We start from the raw sequence: 25,588 nt of genomic DNA on the forward strand, positions 1-25,588 counted from the left end.
TCTCTCTGTTTTCAGTATCTCCGTCGATGTTCAAAGGAAAACAATGTGATTGTTAATTACAAACTGTTTTGAATGCATGAAAGAAACCGTTTCAGAGCCAGAGCCAGCCGGAGGCAGGAAAGCTGAGAATACGACGTGTGCCGTACTGCTTTAAAGGGCAGAAAGTCCTGTTGTAATTAAGGCTGATGCAATCGTTGTAACAGACACAAGGTGGAAACGTTACCTTGCTTAGCTTCCCACTTGTCTCTTCTCTGCCGATTGGGTTTCGCTTTGGACTAGGTGGAAAATGGTGAAATATCAAGGGAGTGCTTTGCATTTCAAATAAGTTAATGCATAAGTGATGGTGTGATTCATTAGTCGTCTATTGATGCACTGGTGTTCCAGGGTCCACAGATAAATCCACAGCCCTTACTGAAAGCCGGTGCTCCCCTATGCTCATCTTCTGCTGGCAAGGCGGAGGCACGCAGGAGGGAAAAGACCAGCTGAACTTTGGCAACTCAGCTTTGGTGGGAAATAAAACGGAGCTGGAGCTTGATGCAACAGTTAGTGCTCAAAAGACAGTTGCTTTCCCTCACTCTAGAGGATCTTTCTAATCCATTCATGATCCAGCCCACCATGGGGAAAGCAATCACAACAACCTGATGATGTGTACGATGAAAGAGAAGCACACAGCTGTAAACAGGGAAGGAGTCTGGACGCAGTACGTGCACAAGGTAAAATATATATACGTACGGAGCGAGGTGTGCGCAGTATCCCCGTGAACTGGAACAGGCTCCCTCAGATGCAGACACACAGACGTGCACCACGCATATATGGAGACAAGTTCCCAGAAGAAGTCTAGGCATGGGGCACATGGGCAGCTGTGAAGCAGCAGCTCACAGAGGAGGGATTCTCAGAAGGTGGACCAGCCACGGGCACGGGCACGGGCACGGTCTGTTCCTGGCTTTTACACTTATAGCTCACTTCCTAGAAGAAGGTCCCGCTTGAGCAGGACCACCCTTCTCCAAGCCCAGTTGGAGAAGATGTGGAGGATGGCAGTTCATCACAGAATGTCTGTGGGGCAGAAGAGGGGGGACAGTGGCTGGGGGATGTGTAGGAGAGGAGGGAGGAGAGGAAAAAAGGATGTAAAAGGCTGGATTAAACACCCCAAACCCAAGGAGGCCTTTGAAGAGAGCCATGTGGAGGGGCTGTTGGAAGGTCCCAGGAGCCCAGGACAGCTTGCAGCACCAGTTGACGGTCGCCTGCTCATCACCAGAGAGGGACTGCAGAGCATAGTGTGCTTGTACCTGCCCAGCCAACGACAGCCATGCCACTGTCACTGCCACCGCCACCTATGACTGCTCTGGCCTCTTCTCTGCCCACACCGTTACCAGAAGTCACCAGCACGCCGTGACCGGAGCTTTACGCCTGCTGGCTTGCACTTCCACCCGCCCTGAAAATAGGGCAGCTGCCGGCTTTGCAGTTCAAAGGCAGCCTGCTTTCACTGACCAGCTGGGCCGAGGCTAATTCGTAGGGAAGGAGAAAGTGCAAGTAAGCGTTTGTGGTTACTCTCCCCTCCAATCTGCTGCCCACGTGCTCCGCAGGACTGGGAAGCTGCAGGTGGCAGGGGCTGGCGGGCAGGGCTCCTCTCCCAGCTGGGCAGTCGCTCCATGCTTCTCAGACAAGGCTGCTGCTGTTGGGACATCTCTTGGGGACAGCCAGCCAGGCTGTCTTCTCCTTGTCACCTCTTGGAAACTACTCCAAGGGGAACGTCCCTTTGCTCAACCCTGCTCTGCTCCCCTTGGAGCCCCCCAAAATGCTCTCAGACCCTCCCCATGACTGCTTTGCTCTGTTCCTGCTCTGGTTTCTCGCTCAGATCGGTAAGCCAAACCGCCCAGGGTGCTTTTATCCTCATCTCCAGTCCATCTCTTCCAGTTTTATCTGCCTGTCCTCATACTCCTTTGCACCCAGCTCCTCCTCCCCATAACGGGATGCTCAGAAATGTGTCAGCTCCATCACAGGGAAGCGCTCCCGTGGCTCTGTCCCTTTCTCGACCTAACCCCAGCCATGTGTGCCCACATCAGCAGCTCCACGCGTGGAGCCCCAGAGCGGCTCCATGCTTCCCTCCTGGGGGGCTGCAATGCTCCCAGAGTGGTTTTTCTCCTCTGCAGGAGTTGTGCCAGCATCGATGACCCCCAACAGCCTGTTCACAGCCCCCAGCCAGGAGGCTGCCTGACCCCGGCCCAGCCACGAAATTATTTTGTCCCCCCCAACTCCAACCACAAGGAGCAGGACAGTCAGCGGTGACAGCGTGCCCGAGCCCGTGGCCGTCCCTAGGGCTGTGGTCTTGCTCCACATTGTGACTCTGCTCCTCCTCCTCTACTCGCAACCTTCCTCCTACGGGAACCGGTGACTAATGCTGATGGCACACGCTCCTCTCCGGCGTGCATCATCCCGGCACGCGTGGGTGTGCGAGGGTGAGAGAGCGAGTGTGTGGAGGAGTGTGTGGGGGGGGGCACACTTGCGAGAGTGTGAGACGGGCTACGGGAACCTGCGTGTGATGGTGGGAGAGGGGGACAACCCGGGGATCACAAGGGCAACCGGGCTCCCTGGCGGGGTGCGGTGAGAGCTGGAGACACGAAGGGACATCCAGGTGGAACCTTCTAGCAGGATATTGCTCCCAGGGTCTTGCTCATCCCCAGCCAGTAGGGGCATGGGCTTGAAGGAGCTGGAAGTGCTGGGCACACTGGTAAGGCTGGGACTCCTGGGTTTCTCTTACATGAGAAACAGAGCAGGAGACCAGGCAGAATGGCTGGGACCCTTAGGGCAAGTCATGCCCCAGCCCCCTGCCTCAGTTTCCCCCTGGGCAACACTTAAAATTGCCACAGCCATTATTTTTAAGCGGCCTTCCAGGCTGCTGTTCTCTCACTGGCATGGTGCAGCTCCAGGCACAGCTCATGATGGACTGAGCCATCAGTAGTGACCATGAAGGTCGATGTGTGGGAATAAGGAGGCAACGGGGTGGCCCAGCATTGTCCGGTGTCCCTTTTGTGGGCTGCTCCATCACCCATGAGGTGTAAGACCCTCAAGAAAATGAGCCACTCTGGGTCAGACACTTAGGAAACCCTTCCCTCCCCCAGCTGTCCCACCAGTCTCCATTTAGCCCCATTCCCCTCACAGGGCACTGGTTGGTGGCTCCTGGGGGACACAGGGTGCTAAGGGATGCAGGGTGATGAAGGAGGCAGCCTCAGGAAGCCAAATCCATGCAAACTCTCAACCCAGTCACGGAAAAGCGCATTGCATTGAGGTCTCTTCTCACCTGCTGTGTCCTGGCCAGCCTTGGGTGCCCACCTGCAATTTATCTGTGCGTGGGTGCCCTCATGGAAACCTTGGATGTTGCTCCCAAAGACTGCAGGACTCCTGCCAGGGCTGCCCTTGCTCTGTAGGAGGGCACAGCCGGTGTTTGTGGCCAGGATGCTGCTGTGATCTCAGGCTTTGGCTGCAGGATAAGTCCCGGCCATCCTGGCCACCAGGTATGGTAAAACCCCATCTCCAGGGTCCGCTGTCCCCTCAGGCCAGTATCTTATATCATTTATGGCAGCCACGAGCTGGTTGGGGGTGGCTTATGCCACATCTGCCCCCCTTCAATCACCCCACCATGCGCCTGCCACCCACGCGTGGCTGGGACAGACAGGAGCCAGGTCCTTCGCCCTCATCTCCTCTTGTCACTCTGGGTGCACCTCCTCGTCACCCCGCAGCGGGGAGGCTGTCCCGTGGGAGGCCAGGCAGCGCTCTTAAACAAGAGGGTTAACCATGCCTCTGTTTTCCAGGCACACGGGCGATGTGTTTTGTTTTTTACCAGGCCACTTAAGAGCGGAGGAAGGGGCGAGCTGCCGGCTGCCGTGCCGGCGTCCCAGTGGGCTCCGGCGCCCCATACTGCCAACCGCAGCCCGGCGAGCCTGGCGTAATGGCCTAAAGAGCGGCGGAGAAAGCCAGAGCAGCCTGTTAATGCGAGCAGAGCAGACAGCACTGCCCACGGGCTCCTCGCCCCCCACCTCCTCCTCCCCCCTTCCGCAGATGGGGAGCCCCGGGGAGTCGGGTTTTCTCTGTCCCTCGGAGGAGACCCCGCGCCCTTAGACCCCCGGCGGGGCTGGGTGGGGATATGGGATGGGGCTGAAGCCGGGGGAAGCCTCTCCTCCCACCTTGCACCGTTGCTGCGACACGGCTGCTCGCTCCCCTGCGCTCGCCCTGCCGGCTCCATCCGAGCCGGGCTGAGGGACAACGATGTCCTGGAGCAGTGAGGAAGGCAGCAGGATCAGGCATCCGCAGCCAGCTTGGAGGCTGGGAGACATCTAATTGACTGAGGGTCTTAATTACCTGTGCACTGGACAGAGCCCATGGGGAAAGGAGTGATGGGCAGGCAGCTGGACCGGTGGGTACAAGACAGGGAAGGTCATCACTGAAGGTTTGGGTAGCAATATTATGGAACAAGTGTCACTGAAACCGCATCGAACAGCCGCCATTCTGCACACTGCGTGTCCACGGGCAGGTATGAGCCATCCAGTGGTACCCTCTTGCACCTTTCCTGCTGCAAAGGTCGCCAGTGAGACCCTACGCAGGGCTGGAAATGCCACCTCATCCCGGCAGATATTCTGTCTTTGAAGACTGGATGGGGATGCTGGAAGGAGCAGCTCACTGACAGGTAACCCAGGCTGGAGAGAAGAAACCATTTCTGCTTGTTTGGAAGGAAATGGAGTGGCAGCTGTTGGCAGCTGAGGGCAGATTGGACCAAGTCCATGTGAAGGAGGCAGATTCAGTGGTTGCAGCCTTGGCCCTCCCATTTATCAGAAGAGCGTTGTCTTCAAAGGGGACGGGGATGGATCCAGAGTGCAGAGGGCAGAGATGGAAATTCCTCACCCAGGTCCTGTCCAGATCTCACCAGAAACATGCTATGGGACAACAAGGACAGATTTAAGGATGCTGAAGGTGTTCAAACCTTTGTTTGCAAAGTTTCCAGGCGCAACAGTCAGCAAATGTCAAGGCAGCAGGTCAACATCAGCATTGACTTAGACTTATCAAGACCTAAAGAATCCCCTCAAAAGCCCCCAGACCTCAAACCCCATCATCGACCCTGTGATCACCAGCGGCAGGTTTCCCTACCTAGCAGCAGTGGTGATTTGTCACGTAAACCTTGTCCATTAGCAGCAGGATGGAGCCCCAACCAGGAGGTTTCATGGTGGGTCCTGAGCAGTTTTTGGCACCTACTCTTTGGATCAGAAACACAGTCCTCACAGGCACTTCCAACCATAAAAATGGATGGGAGAAGCAACAAGTACTCCTCAGTGTTTGGCATAGAAGAACTCATAAAGGAGGAAGAATAGCAGCTCAGCGCAGGTGGCAAGGACAGGCCATCTGCCAGCCCAGCCCCATGTCCCCAGAGTCCTCCAGTGCAGGTCCTCATGCCCCCAGGCTCACCACGACCTGTCTCCATGGCATGTCCCATCATCAGCTGCCCCACAACATTCATCCATCGCACCGAGGACCTATTTTCCAATCAGCCTTCATCCGGAAGGACCTCAAGGCTTTTGGCAGCTGCTGCACCACAAAGCATTTTCCCGGCTTCTACACGAACATCTCCATTCCAGGAGAGCCCATAAACACCCGGCAGCAGTTTCGGCATCGGGGTAGATGCGGGCTAGAAGATGCTGCCTGCCAATTCAGCAGTGCTGCGTACGAATGCCTCGGAGGGGTCTGTTGCGAGCAGAAAGCTGTCCAAATCCTGCTTATCAGATGGGATCTACCAATATCCCTGCTCACAGCAGTACGGCTGCAGGTTTTTTTGTCAGCTGATGATATGAGGCTGAAATGAAGATAAATGAGAGCAGAAAAAAAGAGAAATCCCTCATCAAAACACATTTGAACTCAGGATAAAAAGCAACTCAGCGACAAGGATTTCTTTTTTCCTTCTCTCCAAAACTTTGGGAACTCGGATGTGGGTGTGAATATCACTTTAAGGATTTATAAAATGACACATGGCCTCACCTGTCAGCATGCCAAAATCTGAATGTCGGTTTTAATTACACCGAATATTTTACTTTCTTATGCAGAGGCATAATCAATTATCTTATTTAAAGGCATTACGATAATGTGTGTGTAAAATGGAGCCATTCCCTGTATTGCATTAGATTCTCTAATTATAGGAGAATGTTTGGAGCTAAAATGTCAGCCTGTCATCTGGCGGGTGTGTAATTCATGATCTGCATTCGCCGGCGCGGATGGAGCTGACAAAAATTGCATTCATTCCCTTCCACTGCTTTGGCCTCAAATTCACCTGGTCTGGAGGTGACAAATCCCACCCCATCTCCCTTCCTGCACAGCGAGTCCATCCCATCCTGTCCCAAGCGGATGATGCCGCAGGGAGCTGAGTTTGACAAAGTGCTTTCTGTTGGTGGGTGTTTCCTAGTTAAACCTCGGCGTGCCCGGAGATCAAGTGTGGGAATATATATCAAGCTCTCTCGGCCAGTGTGGAGCTGTTAGGATGTGGTCATGGGCTCAGCAAGCGGCTTCCTCAGGGTCCCACCCGGTGGGAGGAGACCCAGGGGCGAGCAGAGCTGGAGGCAGAAGACAAAACCCACCAGGGACTTCTCGCAACACCCTCATCTGAATTACGAATAATGAAAGCCCTCCAACTCTCAGTTATTAAAGCAGAAGGATTAGATAAAAATAGTGTGCTTGTTTCTTGGGAGCTCAGTCCTTTCTTTAAGCATTACCCAAGTGAAAGCAGCCTGGATGGCTTCGCTGCCTGTATTTTGCGTTCACGATCGCATCCACATTGCCACTTGTAGGTGGACAACCACGCAGAGCAGCGGGAGGGGAGAAACCCCTTTGACTTGGGGTGGGGGGAAGGAGGAGTTTGTGTTTTTTGGAAGTTAGGGAACTTTCTCCGTAAATGAGAAATGCTGCAGGGGGATTGCTGTGACGCAGCGAAAGGGCAACCGTGGTTCCCGCACAACAAAGGGCGGCGAGAAGCATCACCCTGGAGGTGACACCTCAGCAACACCATCCCGAAGGGGATGGTCCCCATGAGGGAAATGCAACTGGTGGCTTTTCCATTGACCAAAGGGACAAATGACACAGGGGAGTGCCACTGCTTTGTCCAGCTCCTGGCGATGCCGCTCCCCGGGCAGTAACTACCCAGTCACACCGAAAACAGGAACTGTAGGGCCAAACACGCCACACCGTGCGATGCCACCGGCTGTGGGCAGTGCAATCTCCTGGCCTGCCCCTGTGCCTGTGTCCTGACTTTCAGACCAGGTCACCTTCTTGATTTTCTGCAGTCACCTGGATCCGTGCAGCAGAGCAGGACCCGGGTCCCCCGCTGTGCTTTCTGCATCACCCCCACCTCCCCAACCCTCCAGTTCCCAGCACTGCCTCCCCCGCACACGGGTATCCTACCGCAGGCATCATCCCAAAGCTGCTGAGGATCCGCACAATGCCATTAAGTGGCTTATTAAAAAGTGATGCTCCAATTTAACACCTATTAGCCAGCACGGTGCCCTTTAGCAGCGCGGGGGAACCTGCAAATGGAAGTCCCGGCTCCCAGCAGAACCCTAAGTGGCTGAGTTTAACTTTATGGCTCCAATTAGAGGAACACTAAAGCAGCACCGGTGCTGCGGATTTATTAACACTCATCCCATCCCCAGACCGCTGCTGGGCAATGCTAGCAGCAGGCACAAGCGGGTGCTTTGCCGGCCATGGCCGTGCCACAGTGTTGCTCCATCCGCCCCAAGGGGAGGTTTTGGGGAGCTTCCAGGGAAGGGATGGCATCAAACAAAGGGGTATCGGGGGCAGCAGAGGCTGAACCCATCCCTGGTGGTTGCTGCGATTTGGGTTTCCTATTTTGGAGGAATGTCACCAGCGGGCAGGATGTTAAGGCAAAGCAGGGAAAGGTCTCTCCATGTCCCAGCTCCTCTTTCGATGAGCAGGATGAGGTGCGCTGTGGGAGCTGGAGGGAGAGCAGCCGCCTTCACCCGCAATCTGGAGTTGTTTAAAAAAGCCTGTTTGTTCCAGGAGGTTTATAGGCCGCCTTTGCCCAATAAAGTAATTTTTTTAGCATCTCGCATCACCCTAATTACTTGTCACAGTAAGGAGAGACAGCTCTCGCGTGCTGTGCTCTCTGCCCTGGCCAGGGGCAGGCACGGCCGGCAGGAGAGACAGCGGGATGCACAAGTCCGCGGGGAGGACGGAGTCTTGGCGTCATGCGTTCCCACCCCTCAGCCCCAGCATTTCATTTGAGGTCATTTCCCCACGCATCTGCTCTTTCCCATTTCCCCGTCGCAGCTCCCCAAAGCAACAGCCCAAACACCTCACGAGGGGCCCCTCTCTCCCCGGTCGTGTTGCCGGCAGGACCCTATGCCATTTGCGGGGATGGGAGCAGCGTTTCGACACCACGCTGCTGCTCCAGGACCTCAAACATCCCCTCCCTGGGACAGAGGGACATCCCCAGCCCTGAGACACTAACGCCTGCTAAGGAGAGCCGGGGTGAGGCAGGGGAGGAGGACCACGCAGGTCCTATTCTGGACCCTCCAGCAGCGCATCATCCCCTGTGCAAACCCCCCACGGGGCTGCTGCCCCAAAGGCTCAGCCCCCCACCAGCTCCTGCGTCCCCCAAGGAGCAGCCACTGCCCACACGGCTGCTTGCACCGGCAAAGCAGGCAGGGCAGCTCCCACCTCGCCGTCTCTCCCACCCTTCTCAGGCTGCTGTGAAAGCACAGGACGGATTTTCGCCGCTGCAATTTTCTCCCCGTGCCCACTGCTGGCTCGTGACCCGGCGTGCCCCCACCAGCGTGCGCTGTCATTTCCTCACCGTGAACAACGTCTAACAGCTCTTTTTCTCCTCTTCATTCAAACAAACAAACAAACCAACCAACCATTCCAGGCCTTCATAACCAGAGGAAAATTAGTAGCAGGTGAAAGCAGGTTTTAATGAGACCAAACTGTTCCTAACGTAGCCCAGGAACAGCGTTTGCTTCCCCTGCCTTTTGCTGTTCTGCGCTTTGAGTGGATAAAAAGCAAATTAGTGTGGGGAACGCTCAAGCTTTTCCTGAACAAAGTATAGGTCTAATGCAGAGCTTGTCCTGGGCACCTGTGTCCCCACTTGCTCCCCACGGGGACACCCCCCCCCATCCATCCTCTGCCTGTCCTCTGCTGGCAAATCCAGCCCTTATTCTCCTGCAAAACTCCACAAAGTGGGAACTTTTCAGGCTGAACAGATAGCGAAAATCAAAAAATCTTATTCCAGTTCAACGCGAAATGTTTTGTTTCGTTCTTGTATTACTTAACTTGTTTTCTAAAGCTTTTTAAAAACAAGGAAGATCAACCTCAAACCCCAAACTCCCAACATTTGGGAACAAATCTCAAGTCCAGAGAAAAAATGAACCGCCTGAATGTGGTCACACGCTCCCCAAGAAACGCTGCATCTTTGAGCCAAACCGGGGTGTTCAACTTGAATTCATTAGTACCTTTTGTTCCTCCTGCCACCATTTTCTCTGCATTTGTTTACACGAAGAAAATCCCCCCCTTCCCATTCCCCAGCTTTCTTCACATATTAGAGGAACGTTATGGGATATTTATAGCTCAGCTGAGCTTGCTAAATGCCTTCTTCTAGGAAAATACTTCATCAAACTGTCTATTTTGACTCTTTGTTTCATCTCTCTTGCCCATCTGTTCCCAGTGCCGTTACTGGAAGTTGGGCACCGCCTGAGTCCGGACAGGCACACGGCTCAGTTTGGGGATGTCACCTGGGTTTAATGGGGAACAGCAAGTGGCTTTGCGGACATCGCTGTGTCACTGCACAACAAAACGTCCTTGGTGCCACCGCAGCCGGGCTGGGCACAGCAGGGAGCTCCGCTAGCCCCATTGCTGGGGCTTTGAGTGGCCGTGGGGCAGCTCAGACTGGAATAAAGGGACTCACAGAGAGGTTTGCCTCTCCCCAAGGGAAATCCTAGTCACCTGGAGCAGTTCTGGCTGGAGGAGAGATGAGGCACTATCTCTGCAGGAGGGAAGAGCAACTTTTTAGCTGGCTGCAACCCATTTTTCACATGCTGGGCAATGCAGAAGTGGAGCCCCCAGGGCAGGTAAGAGCAATGTACCACCCAGCCAGGAATGAACATCCCCTGGCACAGGGCGCTTCGCTGCTAAGCTCCGCTTTCATTGAAAGTCTGGCAAACTTGACAAACTTCGAAGAAAAATCCTTGTGCTCGCAGGCTGCCGGAGCCAGCTGTAACATTTGCAAAGTGGGGAGGGGGACGCCTCCAAGAATCCCACAGCAACACAGAAGGAATAGCTCAATGGGGGAAGCCTCAGCTTTTTTCCACCAGAGATTATTCAGATAATTTCAGAAAGGCGCCAGCCTTCTCCCCATCCCCTTGCTAGCTCTGAAGCCACATCTGTACTACCACATCTGGCTGGTGCCCCTCCGAGCAGAAGCTTTGCTCACCGCCCAAGGACACAGCTCTGAGGCACCCCGCTAATCCCCCCGCATCCCCACCTACGACCGCCTGGCCAAAAGCTCCTCCGCTCCCCTTTCTCTTAATATATAGGAGGGAAACATCTGAGATCACTGCAGTTTTATTGTCAGATTTGGCAGCCTTTTCATATTTGCTTGGATTGAGATATAAATTGAATTTGGTTTTCTCCCGCTGACTCAGTTATTTGTTATAGGAATAAGCATGTGGTAATGGATTAGACAGGGGAAAGAGATTTCTCTTTCAGCCGTGTGCACAAGGTGGGATTGGCTGTGCCCTGTCCCGTGTTTTCCTGGTGTGGCTTTGCATCACTGATGACTTTGCAAGCTCCTTCCCCTCACTGACCAGCCACAGCTGGACATGGAATTTTTTTATTTTTTTTTCCCCCCATGGCAGACTTGTGCTTCTTTCCCCAAATTCTGCAATGTTTTAGTGCGGAGAAAATTTAACCAACAGTGAAATCATTTACTAGATCTGGTCCCCACCCATATCCTCACCCCTCCCTCAGTCCCCATCAGTCACTTCGCTGGAAACAGCACAAAACCTTCCTGGGGCTCTTCAGCTGTGCCTGCAGCGATCTCCCTGTGCAAGGAGCTGTCAAGCTCCCTTTCCCCTTCCACTCGTACAGACCAGGAGCAGCACATGATGCTCTCTGCATCCCAGCCGCATCCTTCCCACCTCCCTGCTCGCAGCGGGGCCACGCTGCACCACCCCCGGCCCCGCAGGGACTGCCGACACAGAGGAAGGCAGCACGTGCAGCTTTACTGCCGGAATCTGCTCAACGGCTCTGGCATTTCTGCGCTCCCAGTCCCAGCATCGCAGCTCCATCCAAGACCTGGCACCCCTGAGCTTCCTCCAGTGCCCCCAGCCCACCTGGGGGCAAACAGAGCCCCCTCAAATCTCCAGGCATGCTGCAGGCAGCAGAACCCAGCTCTGGCTCCCCAGCATCCCTTCTCCATGGCACCAGTAGGGAGTTTTCATGGAAAACCCATAAAATCCTCCTGTCCCCAGCACTTGACAGGGCTGCGGGGCCTCGCAGCATCCCTGAAGCCACAGCACACTCTGCAGGCGCTCACACCGCAGCACCGACCCCAAACCCTCCGCCAGGTCCATCCCCACAAGTGGCACAGCCCCGAGCCCCAGCCATCCCACGCACCCCCGGGGACGGTGGCACTGGGCTGCAGAGGGCTCCGTGCCCACATCCCTGCCCAGCAGGCACTGGGGCCACGCAGAGGCCGTGTCCGCTGACATCAGCGGGGCAAGTGGAGGCATCAAATAGGGCCCATCGCATCACCCTCCCACCTGCCCCCACAGCTCTGCCTCCCCACCGCACCCCCCGTTTGCAAACCGATGGGCGCTCGCTGCCCACCCCTGCCCCACAGCAAGGTCTGGCAGCTGCCACAGGGCTTTGTCCCTTCTGATGTTCATCCCAGCTGCAGAGCTCCAGCACAGCACAGCGTTGGCTCCACTAATTGTATTAGCATAAACATGGTTTATAGCGCTGCCGCTACCGCATGTCAGCTTTTCTAAATCACCCTGTGCAGCGGTCCCCATCCCTCACCAGAGCACCAGCCCCTCTCCTGAGGTTAGAGGCGCTGGGAGATCCCCCTCAACAGCAAACAGCATTAAGGGAAAGTTTGCAAAGGGCTGTCTGGAGGCATTGAGAGCAGCCTCCAGCAAGGAAACCTCCACAGCAGCCAGAGAGCCGGGCAGCCCCTCCACACCCCTGGACCACATCCTGCAGGAGGTCCTTTAGGAAAGAGGAGGAGAAAAAAAAAAAAACAAAAACACATAACTTCCCCACATCCAAAAACACACCTCAAAAAGAAAGGAAAATAAGAGCTACACACGACTAGCAAGAGTGAAAAACAGCACAAACACAGCTCAAACCCCCTTTCAACCCAACTGCCATGCTATGCCACCCCACTCAGAGCTTTTTATACTCCTCCCAGGACATTCCCAGTGCCTGCTCCCAGCCCCTAAGGGCAAACACCCCATTTAACAAGCTCACATCAAGTGGGATATGAAGCAGCTGTGGCTTCTGACCCCCTAATGGGACCCAAAAAGTCCTCACATCAGTGGTTTCACCTGCAGAAACCATCTGGCCCCAGCTCCTGGGCATCTCCTTGTCCCAGTGCCACGTGCCCCGGTGCAGGGAAGGAGGCCAGCGCTTTCCAGAAAGCAGCAGCATTTCTGAGCAGCGCTCTTGCAAAATCCCCATCCTTTCCCGCACGATGCGCAGCAGAAAGCAGCCGCAATGTTCCCACCTCGGAGGAAAGGAGCTGGGAGGCAGACGGAGTCTCTCGGCAATGAAGCAGCGCGGTGCAGGCTGCCAGGAGCTGGCCGGGATGCTCCTAAAGAGCATCCGGCAAACCTTCATAACTGCCAAAGTCCCGTGAGGCAGCAAAGCCCTTGGCTGCCGTTCCTACTGGGGAGGTTGATGGCCAGGAGAGCCATTGTGAGGTGTCCCAGGGCTGTACCGGTCCCATTGATGGGTGCTGTGGGGTCAGTCCTGACCTCTGAGGAGGCTCCCCCCAAAAAAGCGTGTGGGTGGTCCCTGGAAAGAATGAGGATGATGGGGGCCCTGGAGAGCTGGGCATTGGGGAAATTTGGCTCCAGCAAGTCCACACATAGTCAACAGGGATGCGTGGGACGCCAGCTCGCTGCCTGCAGGGCCTGAACCTTCAGAGATGCACGCGTGGGGTGTTAAAACCCACTGCTCAGTTCGCACTCACTGTCAGAGGCGGTGGGGTCCCTTGGGCTGCTGCATCCTCCCCTCCGGAGATGCACACCGTGCTGGGAGGGGACCTCAGCATCCCTCCCCTGGGGTACCCCCCCTCGCTGCCCCCCATGGCAGCCTGCATCGCCCAGAGGCTGGCATCTTCGGGGGACCGTGCCCAAAACCAGTCCCAGATGTGGAAAATTCAACAGCTAAAGCGGTACATTGCAGCCCCTTAGGGATTTGGTGGCTGAAGCTGCCGGGCTGCAGCGGGGCCTCTCGGCTGGTCCTGTCCACCACCCACGTCCCAGTTGGGCTGAGCCTCCATTCGAGCACATGTGCCTCTCACGGGTATTTAAAAATAGAAATAACAACAACCTCTTCTCTCTTTCCTGCCTGGTTGGAGAAATAGCTTAATTAGTTAATAAGGGGTTTAATTTGTTGTGTAGCTGTGTGAAGAACTTGCAGAGGGCGAGCTAAGTCAATAAGTCAAAGCAATGAGCCTTAGAGGCAGGGTGAGGAGGGGTGGGTGTCCCCACAGTGACCAACCATGTCCCCCAGGGAGACCTGGCTCTACCTCTAGCCCCAGCGATGATCTTCACATCAGGCCTGAGGAGCTTCTCTTGGTGGGGAAACGATTGTGTCCCAGAGGAAAAGTTGGGGCGAATCAATGTTTTCTGTTTTGCTGAACAATTTTGCCCACTTTAGCAGGGCAGCTGGATCTCAAGTAAGATGCTGTTGGATCTCCTGTTCTCTGCACCGAGGTGTGGGGCTGCCAGTATCCCCCCAGCACAGGGTAAAGGCAGGGAGGTGTCCAGAGGACAGCTCTTTATTCCCAAACACTCAAACCCAATGGCAATGAAGTGGCAAAGACTCCTGAATATGGACTTCAAAGTCTTTATCTCCAAGTGCACTGGGCTCGTACAGCTGGGGAAACTGCTCGTATCTCCCACTGCCCGTACCTCCTGCGCCTGTGCCCCAGCTGTAGTGACAGGACCTGGTCCCTCAACCCCTAGTCCCTATGGCCAGCAAGCAACTGGTCAGGGCATGCACTGTCTCAGCAAGCTCCTGCCTGATCCAAACCAGCCTGGTAATTAGTGTTTATCTATAGCAACAGTTAAAAAGGCATAAAATAGGTCTTTATGTGGAGTCACTGCCATGCTGCAGAAGAGGTTTCAGCATTCCTCATCCCCAAGACCGGGACAGGGGACAAGGACCCTGCGACGGCAGCCAGGATGCTCACCAGCGGTTATAGCTCTCAGAGATGTCCTTACACCCCTGGTTTCTGCTGGACCTTATTAAGGGTGAGGTCTTAGATGGAGATGAGCGAAGTGGAGAAGAAAGACAGAGACTTGATCTAGCCTTTGGCACAGGCTGTTTCAGCCTGCTAAAGCGCAAAAGGGCTGGAGGCGTTCAAGGCCAGGCTGGATGGGGCTTTGAGCAACCTGGTCTAGTAGGAGGTGTCCCTGCCTATGGCAGGGGGGTTGCAACTAGGTGATCTTCAAGGTCCCTTCCAACCTAAACCATTCTATGATGGAAAAAGCTGCACACACACACATATGGGCACACAGACCACGCCAGCAGATCTTCACCCCCTTCTCCACTCCTCTTCCCCAACAGGCACTGTCATGCAACCCTGTTGATGGCTCTGGACCATATCGCACAGCACTGCTCAATTTAACGCATGGCTCTATCAAGCCCAGTGTCCGGGCTGGGCTTCCCAGATAAGCCTGCTTGACCCCGCTGAGCACCGGCTGATTTCCCAGCAAGGGGAAGGGTCGGTGCTGGGCTGCTGGTGGAGCCAGAGCTGGGGAGCACTGCTGGGGTCCACCAAGAGCTACACCAGGAGATATCGGAGGAGCCAAAGGCTTCTCCCCAGCAAGCTAAGGCAAAGCCATGGGAAACTTGTCTTTCTTCCCACATGGCAGCTCTCCGCGTCCCGTTTGGGTGTCATTATAGGTAATTCCCTGCTTGACGTCTCGTCAGAGGTGGGGGAGGGAGGCACCATTTCAAGAAAAGACAAAAGGGCTCTTTCTTCATCAGCATTAACCTCAGGCAGCTCTCGAGAAAAATTCTGGGCAATTAGTGGAGCATAAGAAGATTTATAATTGAAATGTAGTTTGTAGCACTACAGGCGGCTCCCTCGAAAGACATTTCTCAGAGACAAAAAAAAAGGGGGGGGGGGGGGAGAATAGAGGGAGACAGAGGGGGAGAGGGAACTAGTTAAAGAGTTTTAAAATCTCGCTGAAAACTCCATTTAGTTTAACATTGCGTGATAGCTTTCATAATTCAGAACAAAGTGCAAAGCTCTTTAATGAGGCCATTAATGACCCTTTAATTTACTCCACCGGGGCTGAATTCATAAAACATTTATGTTCCATTTACACAGGATTTTCCTGAGACTCTTCGGGGCAAGTCACCATCACAGAGCAGGTGGGATGAAACAGAGGGCTCTTCTCTTCTGTTCCCTCTCTTCTTCACCCTGGCGCTGAAACTCTGCGTGTGTCTTTTAATTCTGCTAGAGAAGCTGCAGGGACCCAGGAGGGAGAAGAGCCATTTTTGACCCTTCTGCACAGTAAATAGATGCAGAGCACTCTCTTTTATTTCTGCTCTAGGAACAATGAAATCTTTTTTAAGATCTAGCTGGGGCATCGACAGCCAGCCTTAAAAAACATTTTTTTAAAAAAAAATCATTACAGCGCATCTCCAGTTCATTACTCGCCTGCCCGCTGGGAGAGGTCTCACATGCGATACCAGATTTGCTCTCGGGGTAGTGCTGTTGATATCGGAGCATCTGGAGGAGATGCGTCCCACCAGCTTTCCAGGCTGCTTCCCACTGCTTTGGGTGGTGATGGAGGAAAGGACAGAGAAAGCTTAAAGGATGCAGGTACGTAGGTGGGTGCTGAGGCTGCCGATGCCGACTGCTCCGCGTGCCGGGGAGGGTGGGCTGGACTGGGAGCTGCTGCCAGGCTGAGCAGGGATGCGTGCCGGGCTGCTGCTAGAGCTAGTAGCTGACATAGTCTCTCGGCATCTCTGTCTCCTGTCCCTGCAGCTGTGGGAAGCTGAGAGAGCTGTCAAGGCACACACAGGGCAGCACCCTGCAGTGGGAACGGGGCTGCTTCATCGCCCTCATTCAGCACTCCGCGAAAGCCACACCTGAGCTGCAGGTGATGGTCCAGTCTTGTTGTCCCTTAATCCAAACTAAGCTATTTGTCTCTCAACATTTTTTTCCTCCATTGCAAATTGCAAACAGAGAGAGACACCCAGGAATGTGTCATTGCTTGTATTGGCTGAAACATCTTTTTTTTTAAAAAAAAAAAAAACACCATCCAACAAACAACAAACCAAACTTAAAAAACCCAAAACCACACACCTCTTCCTAGTTTATTCCAAAGACCTCACTCTCATTTCTTCAGAAAATGTCAGTTTCTGAGCATCTTCAGCTAAAAAGAGCCATTAATTATCACAGCTGGGGTTCACAGCATCTTAAGTTTGCTTTTACCAACCTTCTCATCTGCTTTCTCAGATTCAGGACTGTTACGCACTTCTGGTCTGCTTGTGGCTTGTGACCTAAGGAGGGTTTCTTGCACCAGCAGATGCAATATTCATGGCAAATTCGGGAGAACAGAGGTACCAGCCCACAAGAATCAGTCCCTCAAAAGCATCTGCAGAGAGAGGCGGGGAAAATGCTCTCAGGCTATCAGCAGAGGAAGAAGTTAGAGCCTGTTGGAGAGCATGTCAAGAGTGAATATTTCCAGTATGTATAAATGATAGGAACAGTCCATGCCTGAAGGTCTGCAGAGCTGGGTCTCCCTGCAGCATGTGTCCGGTAAGCAGTGGGGACACAGACTCAGAGGGAGTTTTATTTTCCATATCACTTGCCCTCTCCCCCTCAAATTCAGGTTGTGTTGTCACTCTCATTTCCTTCTTCACCCCTGATTTTGCTGACGCATGTTAGAAACCTGATGGACCATCGAGGTAGTGACACCGCTTGCGTCTGTATGGTTCATGAGTCATCCTCCTCGTTTCACAGCTAAAAGGACTGCTGACGCTGATGCCCTCAGAAAGGACACATCAGCAGGAGCCTTTGAAACCATGTCAACCTGGTTTGTTATTGTAGGGTCTCTTGCGTGCACTGGGTTCTATGTACTGGGTTTGTGGTTGTAGGGTCACGTTTTACTTCAGGGAAAGGAACCAGAGAAGAAGATTGCTTGACCTACCTGGTTCATTCGTGCAGAACTGCTTTGCAGCATAGGGTCAAGTTTGTCAGAACACTTACATCACAAAAAGAAATTATGGCCAAAAGAAATTTTAAACATGGACAAGAAAGAAATAACAAAAACTCAACAGATATACACTCGAATGGAGAAGACAAAAATAGACATTGTTTTCAAATATTACATGTGATTTCGAAATCTCACACTCAGAAGTGATCTAAGCACTAAAAGCACCAGCACAGGATAAACAGGGTAACTGGTCCCAGTTCAAGTCCAAAGTGTCCAGTGTCAGCAACACAAGTGGTGTTGCAGGAGATCAGTGAACGTGGGATGGGGACGGAACCTGCAGCAAGAAGATGAGGTAAAATGGAGGTGGCTTCCCAAGGGACCAGCACACCTGGCAGCAGAAAGTTGCCCACTCTGCCTGCCGTATAGGGATGCTCTCCATCCCGCTGCAGAGGTGGGATGCACCTAGGTGGATGCATCTAGCCTTTGTGGACCACAGAGGCAGGAGAAGCCAAATTTCCTTGCTGAAATCACCCCCAAAGGAAAATGGAGAGGCAGGAGATGTGAAAGCAACAGTGCTAAGAGGAGCCCATGGATGAAGCTGGCTGCCTCCAGGGGTGGGGTCATTCCTGGGATGATGTCCTGTACAGTGATGGGTCACCGACAGAGAGAAAGGAAAGGAGCCAGGTCTGGGCAGCACAGAGACCTCTCGCTGTCACTCAGAGCTGCCTGCGGACTCAGATGCTCCAGGGCCTCTCACGCCCTTTGGCTCAAGCAGCAAACAGCTCTGAGCAGCTCCAGCAACAAGTTGCTTTAGTTCGATTCTTATTTTATTCCCAGAAATATCAACACAGCGTTCCCATCCAAACTGGACCCCGGATTGTTTACTAAGCACAGGCTGCCATTTAGTTAGAAACACATGGGCTCTTATTATTACATTTCCCTGGGAAAAAAAACAATGGTTTAAATTAAAGAGGAAAATATTTAGTGAGAATCAAAACTTGCGCTCACACACATGGAGTCTCTGATGTTTCACAACCACTCAGTTCCCCGCTCCTCCATCCCAGTTTCCTGCCCAGCACATCCCTGCTTACAAAGACCATCTCTCGGGAAGCCTACAACCCAAAGCCTCAGTTTGCTTCGATTACCCCTGCTGACAGTGTGGCCAGCCACATGGAGTCAAGACTTGCAGCCTATGAGGTCCAGGCAGGCTCTTGAAGCTGCCTACCTCTCCACCGATTTCTTAACATTTCCAGGTAGTTCATGCACCTCCAGGGCTTCGAGAGCCAAGACCTCGCAGCTACTGTTCTTGAGGGCATAGAGTACTTGAAGACAATGGACACACCACCTTGATGAGAATCTTTTCGTACTTTAGCTAAAACCAGAAATGCAGTTTCAGCCACGATGAAAGATCCCTACACAAAGATCCAAGAGTGACCTGAGCTCCTTTGAGCAGTCCAAGATCTCCCTCTACCACTAGAACTGTGTGCACAGACACCTAAGGATCCTCATACATTCATTTTCCTTCTGCTGCTTTAAAACCCCCAGAAGAGGGCAGCTGAAACATTCAAAGCTTCAATTTGGTCACTTTGAGGGGTGATCAAAATCCTCCCCACTGTGGGCCAATGCTCACAAGGTGTCTGTTCTACTGGTGATGTTGATGACTTCTGAATATCGAGACGGTTTCCCAGCCAAACCATGAGCTACAAACAGGAGAGCATCAGCAGGCCAGTGGGAAAGCCCTGTTTTCCTTAGTACAGCTGCTGGATCTTAGAATCAAGACTATCTGACACACTGATGTCATGCTAGTAATGGTATAACTCTATATCAGCGTAATGGCACAATGGGTTTACAAAAGGAGCAGTATATGCAGAAATACACGTTCATGCTTGCTAATCTCTCATAAGCCTGTAATCCTGATTCTTTCTTTCCCAAATAATAAGTGCAGATCCATTAAGACCCTATCACTAGCTGCATGCTAAATTCCCCTTTTCCTTTGTAGAATCTGCTGCGTAGCCTACACGTTGTGGGGCAGGGGGACACTTGTCATCCCCGGCAGCCCTCAGCCCCTTGTAACGACGATTGTGATGATGCACGCTTGAAAATCCCACCCTGGGGTATCTCCCTCACCTGCACCAGGGGAAGAACATGGAAGCAGACACTGCTTGGCTACCGCTTCCTTTCTGGAGAGCCTGAGGATGCCTTCTAGAGGGCATTTCTGCATCGAAATGAAACACATTTACTCACAGGTATGCATCTCAGCAAGGAGATTCCTGCCAGTGTTTGACAGCCTCCTCCACCCAGCCCTGGCAGAGTTTTTCACCCCCTTCTTGCCGGCTGTGACCCAGAGCTGCCCAAATCCCCACCTCGACCAGCATCCCCACCCCCAACAGCTACTTTCCAGGGAGTCTTGGTATCAAACAGCATTTCATAACCATTCCCCAGTCACTGCATACGTACAACCTGGAAATAACCCTTCCAGGAGTGACAGAGTAATAGTCACTAATGACACAATTAATTTATTCTTTGGCACTAATAAAAAAATGGATTTGTGTTACAAAGGAGGAGGGGAAAAAAAAACAAACCCTAAGGATTTGTTTAAATAAAACTACAATGTACTGAAAAACCAAGTAATTTTAATGATACAGACAATGCTGCTATTGTATAATTAGCAATTAATTACCTATAGAAATGACACTTTCCTTTCTTTAAAGCTATTCATTTTTCTTCTTGTTGTTTGTTTGTTTTCCTTTTTTTCTCTTGCATACAACTGTCTTCAGGGCACACAAATCATGGGAGTGAATTGTAGCGTGGTGCATCACCTACCAACCTGGCTCTCTATGTGCGATTCCTTACCTGTGGGCAGAGGTGCTGCATCCTCACCTCTCACATCCCGATCTCTACCAAGGAGTGACTGCAGACCTTCTTCCCCAGCCTCTCTCTGCCCGTAACAGCCGCTCTCTGTGCTGAGAGCCACACAAAAGTGGGCAGCACTGCAAATTGTGACTCCAGCCACAAAGAGCCGCTGGGACAAAGCTGACAGGCAGAACAGCTACAGCTTCTGTAGAGGGAGTCAAGGAACAGACTGTTAGCCCAATGCTATATGTATATATTATGCTTATGTGTCCTGATGTTAACCAATGTTATATATATATTTTAAGTATTCATGTATTCATAGCTATAAAGACCTTTTCTCTACTTGAGCTAAATTGTATAACTGTGACCTACTGTCCCAGAAGGCTTTTTATTCATGTTAAATGGGTACTGAGACTATAGCACTCCTTGATAGTAGGTGCAGAAGCGTTCTGGAGGAGACAGAAGATGGATGGTCCTATTGAGGCTCAGCAAAGAAACCGAAAACATGAGAACCAAGCAGCTCTGCAGTCCGGCTGGCTCCGCATCTGAAAAATCAGCTGGAGGGTTGGCTCACTCTTGGGAGGACAGGGTGTCACCCAACCTTGTCCCCTCCCCAGGGAGGTGCTAACTGTACCCACAGAGTACCCAACACGCAGCCCTCACACACTCACATGTCCCCAGTTCTGGTGGCTCCAGCTTTCCACGGTGGTCTCTGACTGCTCGCTGGTCTCGTATGTTCCCCGACCGGTACGGCAAGGAGACTGAGCCAGGATGGCCTTCGTGGTGCCAATGATGGCAATGCTTCACAAGCACTCCATGCTACGGCTCCAACGCGCTCTTCCACCCTGCCCTGCTGCTTGGGGACAGTGTGCCCGCTCACGTTGCCCCCCACAAACAGCGCAATTTGTCACTGGTTCCCCTGTCACAGGAGCCTCCAGCCCCATCACAGAGCCCAGATGCAGCCTGGCAGCTCCCAATTAATATTCAAGAGGAAACACAACCTCCTTGGAAAAAGCTCTGCATCAGCATCCTGCAAGGAGCTCCTGCGCCCTCGTCCCTCCCTGCCCAGCCAGCAGATCACTGCAAATCACGTTAGTGAGACTGGCAGGTCCCCTGCTCAGATCTTAACCTTTCTCTGAGGCCTGGGGACCCCTCTGGCTGCTGCCTTTGAGTCTCATGGTCACACAGGCACAAGCAGTGAGATGTTCCCAGCCTGTCTGTTCGTTCCCAGTTCACACCAAGGACAGCCCTCAGTTCCTCAGAGATGTGTTACCTCCACGCTGTCTCGGGAAGAAAGCAGGACAAGGTTGGCCTGGGCACTGGTGCCAGGACACACAGTGGTGGCCAGGGATGCTGGTGTCCCTTTGCCATCTCTGGCATTCCCGTCACTCCGATGCAGACGGGGTGGAAGCGGCAGTCAGCTGGCTGCTGGCTGTTATGCTGGTGCCAGATGGTGGATGAGATTAAAAGAATTTGATTTTCAAATAATCCATAAACCTGGCTGAGCTAATGTCGTTTCATATGCATTATCTTGTAATCCCAGGGAAGAGAACGTTTCAGAGCAAAGAGCCTTATTCTCCCTCCCTGCAAGGACTCTAACAAGCTATAGATAATCCCCTTTTTGTTGGAAGGTGCTTACAGGGGACCTACAACACCCAGAGCACAGCACAGGGGCTGCCGCTCTGCGCCGGTGCCTGGGAAGAGGACAACCAGGCACCCAGCACCACAGGTGCTGTCTTGCCCTGAGCTTCACAGCGGTGGGAGCAGCACACAGCAGGGCCCAGGGACACCTTGAACTCAGACCTCTGGCCAATAAGGAAGGGTAAAGGAGGGATTTTGCCACCCCTGCCTTCTAACAGTGCATAGGAGCCCACGCCACATCACTGGTGTTGGGGGGGAGATACATCTCCTCTTCTAGGTAAATGCACTTTTATGCCCACTTTGGGGGATAAACCCCCAAAGCCCAACCCAAGTAAATCAAGGGCATGCTGTGCCACCCTGGGGACAGCATCAGGCCCTCGCTGGTGACTGAGCCCCACAGCCAGGATCCAGCAACCACCCTCCCTCTCGCAAGGTGAGGGACAGCATGCGGCTGAAACCTGGGCACTGCTGGAAACACCTTCACTGCCCAAAGCAAGTACTGCACAACCAGGCCACAGGAAATCCACCTTTGACTTCTCCTTGCCTGTGTCAACCACCTACAATCATTTTTTGCCCCTATCCCTACCCCGTATGGGTGCACCCCTTCTGCACCTCCATCCCTCCCTAACCCCAGCACAGCATCCTGGGCAGCCCTCAGCACCCACCCTCCATCCTCAGATGCTGCCTGCCTGCTCCCTGCCTCTTTTCTCTGCCCTAGAGACTCCTTTGAGCCTCCGGTTACTTTTCAAGCCTCTGTGGAGCAAAGACGACCCTCTGCCAATCGCTGGGATCCTTCAACGTGCAAGGCATCAAGCTTGGGCACAGCAGTTAAAAATTACAGAATCACAGAGTCACAGAATGGTCAGGGGTGGAAGGAACCTCTGGAGATCTTCTAGTCCAACCCCCCTGCCAGAGCAGGGTCACCTACAAGAGGCTGCCCAGGATGGGGTCCAGGCAGGTTTTGAGCGTCTCCAGTGTGGGAGCCTCCACACCCTCTCTGGGCAGCCTGTGCCAGTGCTCCACTACCCTCAAAGTAAAGAAGTTCCTCCTCATGTTAAGATGGAACTTCCTATGTTCAAGTTTGTGCCCGTTACCTCTTGTCCTATCACTGGGCACCACTGAGAAAAGACTGTTCCCATCCCCCTGGCACCCTCCCTTTAAGTATTTCTAATTGGTGATCCTTACTCCAGGCTCCCACGCTGAAGCGTGCGAGAGCCAGAGCAGGAGGTGATTTTAAGGGGAAAGGGAAGAAAAGCTCCACGGGTAGGATTTCCCAGTCACTGCCTGCCATCTAGTGCCTAGCACTGAGCTGCTTCACAGGCAGCAAGCGACATCCGTCTCCATCCTCGGGGGAATTTAGCTCATAAATTAGAGCCAGCAGCGTTTGCGCATCAGGCTGCCAGCACTGGGGAGTTTCCCACAGTGCTCCTTGCTCTGGGCCAGGGCCAGGGTGAGGGTTTTTAGAGTCAAACAGCCCAAATCGTGGCGGGACCTGTCAGAGAAAAGAGCCCAGGAGCAAGGGAAGGTGATGTTTTGTGTCTGCCCGGGTTGCAAACACAATGCCCAGCTACAGCAAGCAAACTAAATACAACACATCTTGCTTCACCGCACACTGTTACCTTCAAGGTCACATCGTTGTCATCAGTGGCTCCAAGCAAAGAAGCGCACACAGGCATTGCGTGAAGAATGCCACAGACAGGCTAAAAATAGGGAGACAAATGGAAGCAGGAGGAAAAGGAGCAAAGGGTGAGGGTTGTCAGCTGTGCAGGAGACTGGAGACCTACAGAAAACCAGGAAACAAACAAAAATAATCAAGAAACACTGACTTCATGATTCAGATATTCCAGTGCTTAGAGACACTACTGGAATTTCCCACCCAGTTTAATCCATGGGTAACTGTTGCAGCAGGAACACAGTCCCTACAAGCCACTAGCAGCCTTTGGGTCAGCACCAACATCAGGTAATTTGGAGTGGTTTACAGATCTTCAGGCAATTTTGGGGGGCTGATGCTCTCCCTCCCCTCCCTTCAGTAGGAGTATACCTATACTCAGCTTAGAGGCTGGTCATCTGTCAGCATCTCGTCCCTCTGAAAGGGGTCTGATAGCTACCTACCCAAAAAGGCAGGAGAAAGCAGGCAAGACAGCTACAGCTCAACACAGTCCTGCTTCCAGGCATAGAAGATTAAGAAGTATGAAATATGGAAGGGTTTGAGATAGGTAACATCCATCCTGCTCACTGCCTCAAGCCCCTGTTAGATCAGGAGCCTCCAGCGCCCTGCTGGAAGAGCACCTTCTGCTGCACCACATCCCCCAGTACTGCACAGGGGACACGACTGGACATTGAGCTGTGAGCGGTGGTGGAGCAGGAGTGGAAAAGTGGGTCCGCATGGGTACCACCTCCAGCAGTCACCCGTCCCACACCCTGAAACGGGGAACCCACTGCCCCTCCACACAGGGCATTGGTGGGATCAGCCACCCCAAATGCTCAGCCTCCCTCCTCACCAAGCCCTTTATCACTCGGCTGCCCGCTCCCCGCCACAGCCCGCTGCTTTCCTCAAGCTCATCCAACATTCACAGCCCGTGCCATTTGGTAGTACCACAGCTTGGGAAACAATTGCTGTTTTGCAGGGGGGAGCGTTGGGTCTGACACGAACGGGCTGCACTGGTTGTTCGGAAAAGGCAAGCAGGGCAGGGCAGCAGCTTACAAACACGCAGAACCAGATTTACTGATTAGCACATGGCTCCGATTTCCTTCAATGCTTCCAGAAAAGCAATAGGCGACATTAACAAAAGGATTACTCAGAATTCAAAAGCAAATGGGATTTGTGACCCATTATATTAACCGGGGACTGGGGAAAGCTCTACAGAGAGAGAACACTGCCGGCAGGTCACCAAACCAATTATTAAGAGCTCACAGATCACGAAGCTAGATATATACACATATCAAGATAAATTTCTATTTGCCTGCAGAAGCAGGACGTTGGCTGAGCCACCCTCTCAACCCAGTGTGCTTTTTCTATGTGCCCATTAAACCTGGATTATATCTAGTTACTTTCCCCAATAATTCACTTCCCCCACAGGTTTAATGCTGTGGAATAACATTTGGGAGGGTAAAACCTGAAAGGAGAAATGTAATGGGCATAATTACTTTGATAGATGAGAGAGAGCAGAAAGCAGGCAGGCAGCACATGGTGGGAGCAGGCCAGCAGCAACACACGCTCACCCCTGACATTGTTTTGCCATCCTCCCAGCAGCAGCGCTGGCCCATGCCTCGTGCCCCAATGTCCCCAGCTCTGCCCAGATGCTTGAGAGGGGTAGCAGCCCTTAGACGCAAAATAATCTGCCTCCGACATCAGCTCTCACCAGAATCTCCAGCAGAGATCAGCTTAAGCCGCAAATGGTTAGCTGCAAAATCTTTTCCTAAACTTTTGCCCTGGGTGATGATGCGACTGGATGTTCATGGTAGCCAGGTAGAGGGCCAGCTCCTGTCAGCACACAGTCCTGCTTCTGGAGTAGGCTGTGATGGCGAGTCCTAAAGCCTTGTTTACACTGCATAAAGGCTTTATTGCCTTGCCTACATTTTTAAGAAGCTTCATTTTAATATTGCTGAATAACCCTTCATATTCCGGTCGAGAAACGTTGCTG

The sequence above is a fragment of the Charadrius vociferus genome, unplaced genomic scaffold, assembly GCF_000708025.1.
Source record: "Charadrius vociferus isolate BGI_N301 unplaced genomic scaffold, ASM70802v2 scaffold190, whole genome shotgun sequence".
Taxonomy (NCBI): Eukaryota; Metazoa; Chordata; class Aves; order Charadriiformes; family Charadriidae; genus Charadrius; species Charadrius vociferus.